The sequence below is a fragment of the Tupaia chinensis genome, unplaced genomic scaffold, assembly GCF_000334495.1.
Source record: "Tupaia chinensis unplaced genomic scaffold, TupChi_1.0 Scaffold000402_1, whole genome shotgun sequence".
Lineage (NCBI taxonomy): Eukaryota > Metazoa > Chordata > Mammalia > Scandentia > Tupaiidae > Tupaia > Tupaia belangeri.
In genome coordinates this window covers 2,114,868-2,127,404 of record NW_006159904.1, presented here as the reverse complement: position 1 = coordinate 2,127,404, position 12,537 = coordinate 2,114,868, and positions in this window count along the sequence as shown.

The window sequence follows — 12,537 nt, the reverse complement described above, 5'->3', positions numbered from 1 at the left end:
ATAAATTCATGGTGCAAAAACCATTTAAATAGCTCCCTTAAATAAAATTATCCATCAAATAGAATGAAGATTCAGTGTTCAAATGCAAATAGGAAGTATTTATTCAAGATAGTAGATTTTATGTAAGAAAAAAAGTTACCCTTGCAATTTCTGTTTTATGAGAAAATTAAAGTGGACTTGCTAATCAAAATACACTTACTGATGAACATTCAGTTATTTAGATAATGATCAGAAAATAATTAATCATATGTTGCAGTTTATCATTAAAGACTATGAGCACTAAAAAGTAGGATGAAAGACTTACTTGCTGAGAGCTTTATCAGACTACCTAGATGGTTTTTGCCTTACTTATAGTTTTAATCTTTTAGATGATATTCAGGTGATCTAAATGAACTTAAATATATAAAAATGACTGATTTGTTCAAAAAAACTTTTATAAAAAACACTTTCATTTACTTGGAAGCTAAATATAAAGGATATAAAATAATTAGAATATTTTGCTACATTCTTTACAGTGCAGATATCTGAACTTTTCTAAGTGACAAGTATGGGAGAACCACTGGAAAAATAAAATCAATATACAGAAGACTAACTTCTAAATATATTTAGTAGTTGACTATCAGAATGTCTCTAATCTAAATTCCAAAGAAGAAAAATGTATGGTTTAAGTTTGGCCCCTATGTTAGTTTGTTTTGGGTTGCTACAATACCTGACTCCGGGTACTTTTTTCTTTTAGAGGTTGTTGCCTTAGGGCATGTGTGCTCACCAGAGAAAGAGACAGAGACAGTGAGAGGGAAGGGAAAAAATCACCCCTCAGGGAGGATGACCATGCCACAATTCCTTCTCCATTCTCCTAGGATGCATTCATTGGGCATGCATTCACACATTCCCAACTTGAGTTTCAAGGTCAGTCATGTGGGAGACCAGCAATGTAACCTCTATACTGTCTGCTGGTCTATCTAGGCAATTTTTAACACTAACAGTTTACTTGGCTCAAATTTCAATAGGCTTAAAAGTCCAAGAGCATGGCACCAGAACCTAGTGCGAGTCGGCTGCATCATCACATGACAGAGGGTAGAGGGGCAAGAAATCATTCAAAATAGGAAAAGGGCTGACATAGTTTTATCAAGAGAGTAATCCCTCTATAGGTAACCCATTTCTGCAATAACAGTATTAATCCATTCATGAAAGCAAGACAGCACTCTATGACCTAAACTTTTCTTAAATGCCCCAACTTTTTTTTATCTATCTATCTATCTACCTATTTACTTATTTATAGTCATTCACTGTACATCAATACAGTATACAAAATGAAATTTTCCATCCAGAATACATTGTATATTGGCTCAATCAAGGATATTACCATACATGTTATCATCGACAAATGATTTTCTATTTCTTGTTTCTTATATATTTTGCCCCCCCCATTGATTCCCTACCTCTCACCCTCTTGCCAATTCTCCCTCTTTCTCCCACATTGTCTCTGGTATGTACAGAAGTTTTCCATGCCCTTTTTATCACATTTTATTAATTCACTAAAGATCCTAATTAATTTAAAAACTCTCAATAGCAAGCACAGGTGATAAATACATATCTAAAAATGTATGCCTGACTTTAGGCATAAACTTCAGTGAAGAAAGTGAACATATTATAAAGTGGCAACTCGCTGGGGCTATATAGCCTACTGCAGTCATTAAATTGGTATTATGCATCATTTATTTCAATAAAAACAGTCTTAGTTTTAATAGATCAAAATAAAAAAATGTTAAGAGAAATTTACTTAAAACTTTATGCCAGGATAAAGATTAGGATTCAGTTCAAATAGTAGGTAGATGAACCTATCAACAGTTCAAGAGAAGACAAAAATCTTTAAATATGGAACTCAAAGCATCAAAGAAAATCAGTAATGATTTATTCTAAAGTAAAAAATATCCTATTTCACTAGTTCAGACTCACGTAATTAATCTCTCATCTATTGAATGTGGTCTGATTTTTCCATTTAAACTCTGGAAGTTAACATTCAACTCTGGACTTGTTCGTTTTCTCAGTCTTTTTGGTGAATTTTGCTAGGTCAGAGGTTCTATCTTCTACATTTGAGATTCAATCTTCTTCATGATCTAATCTGCTTTTGATATTTTCAGGGGAAGTTGTGATTTCCTTTATTACATCCTTCATCTCTAGTAGTTCCGTTTGATTCATTTTTATGATGTGTATCTCTTCTTTCAGATCATGCAAGAACTTCCTCACTTTGGAACTCTGTATCTCCTATCTCTTCTTGCATCTTCTGGAGTTCATTGTCTCTTTTTTTTTTTTTCACTATAGGGTGCGTGTGCTCGCCATACAGACAAAGAGACATAGAGACAGAAAGCAAGAAATCACCCCCCAGGGGGGATGGTCATGCCGCAATCCCTTCTCCATTCTCCTCTCGGGATCTTGGGCACGGATGCACACGCGCCCGGTGTGAGTTTTAAGCCACCAGGTCCAGGACGCGAATCGCGGTCGACTATGTGGGAGTCCAGCGACATAGCCATTATGCTAACTGCTGGTTCCCATGGAGTTCATTGTCTCTCTTCTCTTGCATCTCTGTTAGTTTTGTCACTATGAATACTTTGAATTCTTCATCTGACATTTTCATAAGTTCTCTTGTATTCTCTGTGGAGGAAGAGGTATTATTCTTTTCCTGTAGAGTAGAGATATTTTTTTGGTTTCTCATATTTCTTGTACCTCTGTGGTTGTGGTTTCTGGTCATCGGTAGATTATACATTTTTTCCTAAATTTTGGAGTTAAATATGAACATTCAGAGGAATGCAGGAGGAGGTGACCTGCAGTCTCTAAACAGTACCATTTTTTCTCCCTTTACGCAGCTTATTCAATGAAAACTGAGGATTAATCGGACAATAAAAGTATTCAGATATTTGGCTACTGAGCATCTAGACCTGTCTAGAAAATCAGTGTGTGAAGGCTGAGCAGAAAAGTGAGAAATGTATAAAGAAAAGGAAGAGGAATAGGAAAAAAAAAAAGAAGAGTGAAAACAAGACAAAAACAGTACAAAAAATTAAAACCAAGTGCCCCACGCAAATGGGACCACTCAGAACTCAAATATAGATGGCTGCTGATTGACTTATCCTATGAAAGTAGGAGAAAGGTAAGAATTAATAAGACAAAAGAGCAGCAGGGAGCTAAGAAGTTTAAAAAATTAAAAATAGAGAGAAATGGAGAAAGACAGAAAGAATATATAGAGTGCTCCAACCTGACTCCTGGCTAGATCTGGGGGGGGCAGTAGAGTGAAGTCTGGGCAGAAGATTTCTGTGATCATAATCCTGAATGGGGCTGCTCAGAAATCCAATATAGATGGCTGCTGATTGTCTTGTCCTGGCTCCTGGCTAGATCTGGGGGGCAGGAGGGTGAAGTCTGGGCAGAAGGTCTTCGGTTGTCTTAATCTGTGAATGGGACTCTCAGAACTCAAATCTTAAATGTCCTAACTTTTAACAACATCACAATGGCAATTAAATCTCAACATTAATTTTGGACATTCAAATTACAGCAACTCCTAAATAAACGCTGTGTTAAACTGCACTATGCAATTTTTAACAATACACTCACCAGAATGTATCCTCATCAAGTTACATGTGACTCCCTGTTAGGTGTAAAAACATTATCTAGATTAAAATATAATTCATTATAATTTTAATTTCCTGGTTTAATAAAAGCAGATTCATCAACAAATTTTCTAAATCAATTAATTGCTTATCTTGCTCTTAATTGAAGGAATTGTCATGTTTAATCATTTTCTCATCCAAATGATTATCTTAAATAATTTTGAATTAATTTTGACTTATTGAAATACCTTTTATCCTGTCTTTATTTAAATTTTTAATTTTTTGTTTATTATGCATTTATGCATGTCTTAAAATTGCATTACAGTAGTATAAGAAATGCACTAAGAACAGAGGCAAGATGGTGGCATAAGAATCCAATGTGATGCCCTATTAGACAGACCCACATAGGAGAGTTGCTGGCTTTCATCCAAAGACCTCCCTGAGTATACTGACACATCTGTGCCCATTATCCAGGCTGGTTAACAAAGCTGGGGGTGGACTGTGGTCATCAAGACCTGGTTGCAGGTACTGTTTCTCTGTCTCTGTCTGTTTCTCCTTCATACAATAAATAAAGTTTTTAAAAAGAAAAAGAAGAAATGCATCAGATATTCAGTATATTTAAGGTAGCTATATTTGCTCTTTTTCTTTTGTATTAATCCTTATATTTCTGGGTCTAGCAACCATACTCATAAGATCTCATAATACTCATAAGGTCTTATAAAACTTTATACAGAAATTCAAGATAAGAGCCAAGTACTACTCTCTTTTATTTTTTGGTCATTATGCCAATTTTAATGTCATAATCAGAAAATTAACAAGGTATTTTTAAAAGGTGAAAAATTTTTATCAATTTTAACTAATAACTAGAACTAAATACAAATAATATTTATTTATAGGATAAAATAATCAGAGGTTACTGTATAGTGTAGGAAAAAGAAAATTAGTTGGCAACAGGTAAATGGAAATACCTGGAGAATAACCAAAGGTCCTGTCTTAAAGCTCAGAGAGTCTTTCTCTACATAGTCTAATATGTTATATATACTTTCTACAGAGCTTTTTGTTATTTATATTGTATTCTCCATCTCCAGAAGTTCTTTTTGTTAAGAATTTTTTTATTTAACTTTATTTTTTTTATTTTAATTTGACCAGATAAGGGCAGAGTGAGTGAGAGAGAGAGAGATGCAGGAAAGTGAGAAAGCAAGCTGCCAGGTCCACAACTCGAACTGCGGTCAGCCATGTGGAAGCCAGCACCCTCAACCACTACACTACTTGCCAGCCCTCATCTCCAGAAGTTCTGTTTGATTCTTTTTAAAGATGTCTATCTCTACAGAATTTTCTTAATTTATATCATAGAACACTTTTCTCATCTCCTGGAATTGTATAATTGTATTTTTTTCTTGCACCTTATTTAGTTTTTTACAGTCAATTTGGTTTTTTTTGTTTGTTTGTTTGGGTTTTTTTTAGAGACAGGCAGAGAGAAAAAGTAAGGAATCACCCCCCACCCCTGCCTCAGGGGGATGAGCACACTGCAATCCCTTTACATTCATTTTCCTCTTGAGATTTCAGGCACACATTCACATGTGCCTGGCATGAATTTAAAGCAACCAGGTCCGGGACTTGAACCACAGTCAGCCATGTAGGAATCCAGCTCCTTAACTGCTATGCCACCTACTGGTCCTGATTAATATTCTAAATTTGGCTCATGATATTTCTATAATTTTTGTATTTTATCTGTTGTTATGAAGTTATTATGTTTATTTGAAGAAGAGATACTTCTTTATTATCTTCATATTTCTTATGTCTATGTGTTGATTTTTAGGCGTATGTTGAAGTACTCACTTTTTCCTGATTTACAGAGTAGGTTCTTTATGCCTGGGTGATGTGGTCCTGAGACCAAATGCAGCCCTGAAAATGTGATTGAGGAGGGGCTGGAGGGTAGCTGAGTCTTACAGGTCAAAGCAAAGTTTGCATGGCCTGTATGTAAGATCGAGTGGCAAAACAGCACTCAGGACCCAAATGTGGGCCTGGCAAGGTTGTCCAGGAGGAGCCAGAGGCAAGCCTATCTGTAAGACTCAAGAAACAAGTCCTATTTAGCCTGCAATGAATGCCCAGGAATGGAGTGGCCTTGGAGGCACGTATGTGGCTCTGAAAAAGAAATCTGGATGAGGCAGAAGGCAAGCTTTGTTAAGTCCTTCCATCTGCCCCATAGAACCTGTTAAGCCTACGTGCACTTCGGGGGATGGAGCAGCTCTCTGGACCACAATGACATCCGAGCAAGCTAGTTTATGAAGAGCCATAGGCCAGCTGTGCTATTCAGCTCTAAGCAGGGCTCTCAAAATCCAACTGTAGTTTTTGGATCCAGACCCAAATGCAGTCCCGGCAGAAGTCTGGGCAGAAGATTTCTGTGATCATAATCCTGAATGGGGCTGCTCAGAAATCCAATATAGATGGCTGCTGATTGTCTTGTCCTGGCTCCTGGCTAGATCTGGGGGGCAGGAGGGTGAAGTCTGGGCAGAAGGTCTTCGGTTGTCTTAATCTGCGAATGGGACTCTCAGAACTCAAATCTTAATGTCCTAACTTTTAACAACATCACAATGGCAATTAAATCTCTACATTAATTTTGGACATTCAAATTATAGGGAACGATCATGCCATAATCCTTTCATCTATTTCTTCTTTTATAATATTAATGGTTGTGGTACTTTTTTGTTTCATCATTTTTGAGTCACAGGGTCTAGGACTAGAATTGCACAGTTGCCTGCATGGGATCTAGCTGCCATAGCCACCATACCACAGCTGCCCAGAGGCTTTATTCTGACAAAGATCCTTTTTGGTTCACAGCATATATTGTCTCTCTAGCAATAATCCATGTGTCATTAAACTTCATGGTTACTCTGTACTCTTTATTTTGCTTGAGTTCTCAGAATTTTGACAGTATCACTACCCTTTTCTCAAAATACTTTTAGTCTCTGGTCTCCAATTTTCTTATTATTTCTGTGATCTCTTTATTAGATGCCTTCTTCCGCTAATGGTGGCTGCTAGGCCTGCTTATCTCACATACTTATCCTAATCAATTTCACCAAATCCAGGAAAGATATTCAGGGAAGTATTAATGATAATCATAAAACACAGACATAGAATATAGTAATGTATGCAATTTTCCATAGTAAAAGCCATATTGTATCATAAACTACAATGTCTCTTAAGTATCTCTTTAACAGTATACAATACCCACAGAACATGAAAACTCCACCGAATTTCAGTTGTAAATATGCTATAAGGAATACAAGGAATTTGAAGATTAAATGTTAAAGTGGTCTTTCTAGTACACTTTTAATAGATTAGCAGGAAAATTATACTTCCAACAGCAGACTCAGAGGCCAGCGGGTGGCACAGCAGTGAAACAATGCTCTGTGGTGCTGAATCCACGGAGAAGGGTGTCTAGTTAACAATCAGGAGCCTTGCTGTGCACACCAGAGGCACGAGCGCCAGGGGAATGCACTCGTGCTCGTGATGCTGGCTGGCTGAGGCTAGAGGTAGATCGTGACATAAGGACACCTTGAGGTGCCCCCATCCATCTTTCTTTTTTTTCTCTTATGGAAGAAATATATGGAGAGGTTTTCTAAATAGAAGGATTAATTGCTTTTTATTTGGTTTCAAATAACCACGTTCAATACATGGACTATTTTTATTTATTTGTATTGGTGATAGTGACCAGGATAGAAATGTATTTTTCTTCATTCATATCATTTTTCTACAAACTAAGTAATATACTTTTTAAATTTTTAGTGCTATATTTGTGATATAATTTCTATCATATATATTTTATGTTCAACTGATTTTTTTTTCTTATTTTCCCACTTAGAATAATATTCTCCTTATTTTGCTCATATTAAAAACAATAAGACCTAGACACATGAATGGAGTATAGATGAAGTCCAACTTTATTTTAAGTGGTTGAAAATATAATGAAAATAAATGACAATTCTGATATCTTATACTTTGGGGAGCTGAGAGAAAATGAGAAATCATGTTAATAAGTGTACATTGTTAAGCAATTAAGGGGAGAACTTGAGGCCTATAAATATTTGAGGTCTCTCAGCAATAGCTTACAATATTTTCACAGTGTCACCATTCAACTATTTCCCAGAATATTACACAATCTTCTCCTCACCTCTTAAAGATGGTGGATAGTGAGGGTAATTACCAATAGACAATTATTCATTAAGCAAACATTTCCAAGCATATAATTAGTAGAGAGGGCAATTTCCATTCTATTTAGGTGAATTTAAATAGCTGAATTTTGCTGGAAGGAAATATTTGTTTTTCTAAAAGCAACTACTTAACAGCAGGCATGCCAATCATTTTTTTATACATGTAGCTCCCAATCTTAAATGCAAGCACTGAAAGGAAGCATTCTCACATGGACCACAAGTTCATGGCAAGAAAATTCACACTAAAAAGTGAACATGCAATATATACACATATATTGCAGATATACTCTGGAATTCGAGAGACCACACTATACATGATTTCCATAAAGGAACACTCTAGTTTGTTGTAAGAAGTCAATCAAAGGATCTTAGCATGATAATCATAATGATTCCATTAAAAAATAGGATAGTATAAGACAAAATTAAAATATAAGCCTTTTTTCCTTGAAATTAACATATTATAATGAGGGAGAATTTTTCTTAATCTTCCTTTTCAACAATGTATATTCTACTGAGCATTGCACTAGTTAAGGAAATCCTTGAAGGAGCAAAATGAAAGCTGGACCACTCAGCCTGAGCTGATTATCAAAGCTCTATGCCCTGCCTAGAGTGTGAGAGTGTGAGAGGAGGGGCTTACACACACAGCACAGTGCATGACTTCAGCTACCACCTTTCAGATCAGTTCCAACCACATTGGGACCAGAGAGGCTTGAGTATAAAGAAACTACACAACTGAAGACAGTGAAGTGTTGGAGGATTCTCTTCCCACAGTCACCCCAGCAAAAAAAGGGGAGAAAATTTTCTCTGAAAATCTGAATCTCAAACATCCACATGAATACCACATTGCCACCCACAGTAGAAGAGGGAAACTAGCATAGAGTTAATTCACACCATAGGGAAGCAAAGAAGCACAAATGACAGAACATACTCTAGAGAAGTAGCAAGAAGTAAGTATATCACCAGATGGCTGAAAATCACAGCAGAGTCCTAAGAAACATGAGAAAACCAGGAAGTACTTCACCCCCATAGGAACAAAATAACTCCTCACCAACAATGGATAAAACATAAAAAAATCATAGAAATGTCAGAAACATAATTCAGAATATTCATCATAAATAAACTTAATGAATGCAAGAGAAAACGGATGACCAATTCCAGATGAAAGTCTTTCTGTGGCTTGTAGAAGAAACTCCACAAAGAGATAGACACCCTGGAAAAGAATCAAATAGAACCTCTAGATAAAGAATGAGATGCAGGAAACCCAAACCTCCCTCAAATATATTGATAGCAGACTAGACTATGAAGAAGACTAAATTTTTGATTCAGACCAAGCAACTGACCATAATGGAAATATAACCATTAACAATGAGGACAACAAAGCCAGCAGGTAGCATGGTGGTTAAGGTGCTGGATTCTCACATGACCAACCACAGTTCAAGGGCCAGACCTGGCAACTTGAAAATCAGTCTGGGCATTTGTGCCTCTATGCGTAGAATCTGAGGAGGGAAATGTGTTATGGCATGACCATCCCTCCTGTGGGGTGAGTTCTGACTTTCCCTCTCTCTCTCACTCTCCAACAAGCACATGCACCCTGAGGCAAAAACCTAGGGAAAAAAAAAGGAACAACAAAGAAAAAAATGCGGACAACATACAGGAGATCCTAGACACCATTAAATGGCTGAATATTAGCATAATGGGTAATCCAGAAGGTGAAGAGACATCAAAAGGCATAGAAAATCTCTTTCATGATATATTAACTAAAAACTTTCCAAATTTAAAGAGGCATACAACCATCCAAATTGAAGAAATACAAAGAAAACCAAATGAATAAACATAAGAAGATCCTCTCCAAGGCTCATTATAGCAAATTAGTAAAAACCAAAGGCAAAGACAATACTCTAAAAATAGCAAGACAGAGATTTTTGCTACAGGGTACATGAACTCACCAGAGAGACAGAGAGACAGAAGCAAGGAATCCCCTCCCAGAGGGATAGCCATGCCACAATCCCTTCTCCTCCATGCTCCTCTTGGGATTTGGGGCATGTAAGCACACACACTCAGCATGCGTTTTATACACCAGGTCCAGGACTCAAACTGTGGTTAACAGCATGGGAGTCCAGTGATGTAACCATTATGCCATCTGCTGCTTCTGAAAGAAAAAAAAAAAAAGTTTTATCCAAACAGAAACCTTTAAAAAGACAGAAATCATGATACTAATATTAGACAAAATATACTTTAAGATAAAAAAAATGACAAAAAGAGACAAATATAATTCTAAAAGGATTAATTTACTAAAAAGATTTTAAGAATTATAAATATTTATGTACCCAACATTAGGACACTCAAGTATTACCAACTTGAATGCCCAAGAAGGGATGACTTGTTTGAAAAAAACATGATATATATACACTATGGAATCCTATCAACCATAAGTAATAATGAGACTATATCATTTGATTCAAGTGAATTAATATAGACTTAATGTTAAGCAAAGTGATCCAGACTCTGAAAGACACACACTGTATATCCCTACTCAATATGTTCCAAATATCTTTACTCTAAGATAGAAATGCAATGATTTAAAGACATGAAAATAGGGAGGATTAAGTGTAGCTACCAAAGACTACAGGGAAGAGAAGTAGTTGGTAAAGGGTGGGTGTGAGGGGTAAAGGGAAGAAACATTTAACAGACCAAAAAATGTAAAGTTTTCTGCTGATAAATTCTGTTCTAGGGACAGCCGGTGGCATGATGTTAGGGTGTTGTATTCCCACATGGCCAACTGTGGCTTGAGTCCTGGACCTGGAGGCTTGCTTTCTCACTCTCCTTCTCTCTCTCTCTCTTTCTGTCTCTCTCTGATGAGCACATGTGCCCTATAACAAATTTAAAATAATAAGAATAATCTTAAATTAAGTAAATAATTCTTAAAAAATAAATTCTACATTTTTTATAAAGAAAATAGATTTAGAAAAATTAAAAAGTAAAAAAGGCCAAAAAAAGGAAACATGTAGGATCTTTGTGGAAATGGAAATGTTCTGTATCCTGACTGTTAATATCAATACCATGGTTATGACATTGTCCTATGGTTTTACCAATATTACTACAGATAATAAAATGGGTAAGATACCTAGAGTATTATTTCTTACAACTGCATCTGAATATGAAATTATCTCAAAATAATAAGTTTAATTAAAACATTTAAAAAAGGAATGCATTAAGCTACTACTGGTAATAAATATCAGAAATATTAAATATTATTTTTCTTTCAATCAAACCCAAAGGTTCAAAGGTGAATAATTCAAGGCTGGTATAAATAATGAAATTTTATGTTGTTGTCTCTGATCTTGAGCAAATTATTTTTATTCTGTAGTCATTTTATATTCCAAGATGGCATTTGGAGCTCCCAGCCATTCCTATTGGAGTGTAAGAAAATGAGGCAATCGAAAGAGAATCGTGTTACTCTCCTTCCTCTTTTTAATGAGTTTCTCCAGAAATCCCATTCAATGACTTTCTCTTATTTTCATTGGCCAGATGCACTTTCGTAGTCACAATAGGCCATAAAATCTTGGAAATCCAACTTTTGAGCTGGGAACATTCTTTCCCAAATAAACTAGTGTACTACTAGTTGGGGGAAAAAAATGAAAATAGATTTTGAGTTGGCAAAATTACAATGGTATATCAAACTGCGACTGGTTTTTCTTTTCACAGCAAGACTGAGGTAAGTGCAAAATGCTAGGCTTTTTCAGTTATTCATCTGTTGCTCCATTTTTTTCAAAAATATTTATTAACTGTCAAATTCACATCAAGCACTGTGCTAGAATGAAAATGTAGAGACAAATTCATTCGAAGAATACATAATATATAGTTATGGAAGTAAACAAAGAAAAACATAATTATATTAAAATGTGGAATCATGTCTGTGATATAAATAACCACAAGTTGCTAAAATGTGTTCATTCATTCATCCTATCATTCTAAAATATCTATTATTTTCCATAAATAAACTAGAACCTTTACTTTTGCAAATAACATAAGCTAAGTGTCAAGTTTTTTGCTCCCATTTTTCTTGTTTATTGTGAACTCTAATGATTAGATTGCACCCCAAATCAGTGAAAACATAATTTCTTGGGTGAAATCCAGTCATAAGTGTGTGTGTGTGTGTGTGTGTGTGTTTATGTGTATTATTAAAAAATAATTCACTTGGAATTAAAAAATAAGCAGCCAGGATTAAGGGATTAGAATCCACTTCTCTTGAGTAGTGGTTCTCAATTAATCAGGGCTATCTTGCTCTCTAGGACATTTGGCAATGTCTGGGTACATTGTAGGGTGTCACGACTGGAGCTGAAAGTAAGTACCAACCAGCATCTTGTAGTTAGAGGCCAAGGATGCTTCTGAACTTCTTACAACACACAGGAGAGCCTCTACAAGCACGAATCTAGTCTTTGAGCTTAAAATGTCAATAGTGCTTAGAATGAAAATCACTGACTTAAATGGTCAATTTGGCAAGTAATCTGGATAAAATGGGGCATCTGTGTTCTAGTGTGGGAAGCACTAATGAGACTTGGCAATTAGGAAGTGTATAATCCCAAACAGCCTTCTTGGAGAAAGTAAAATCTGGTTGATAGGAGTTAGCCAGACTAACATGAGGAGGGACACAGAAAGAAATAAAAGTGTTACAGGCCAGAGAATAGTAAATCTGTAGTCTAAAGATACAGGAAAAGCAAAAC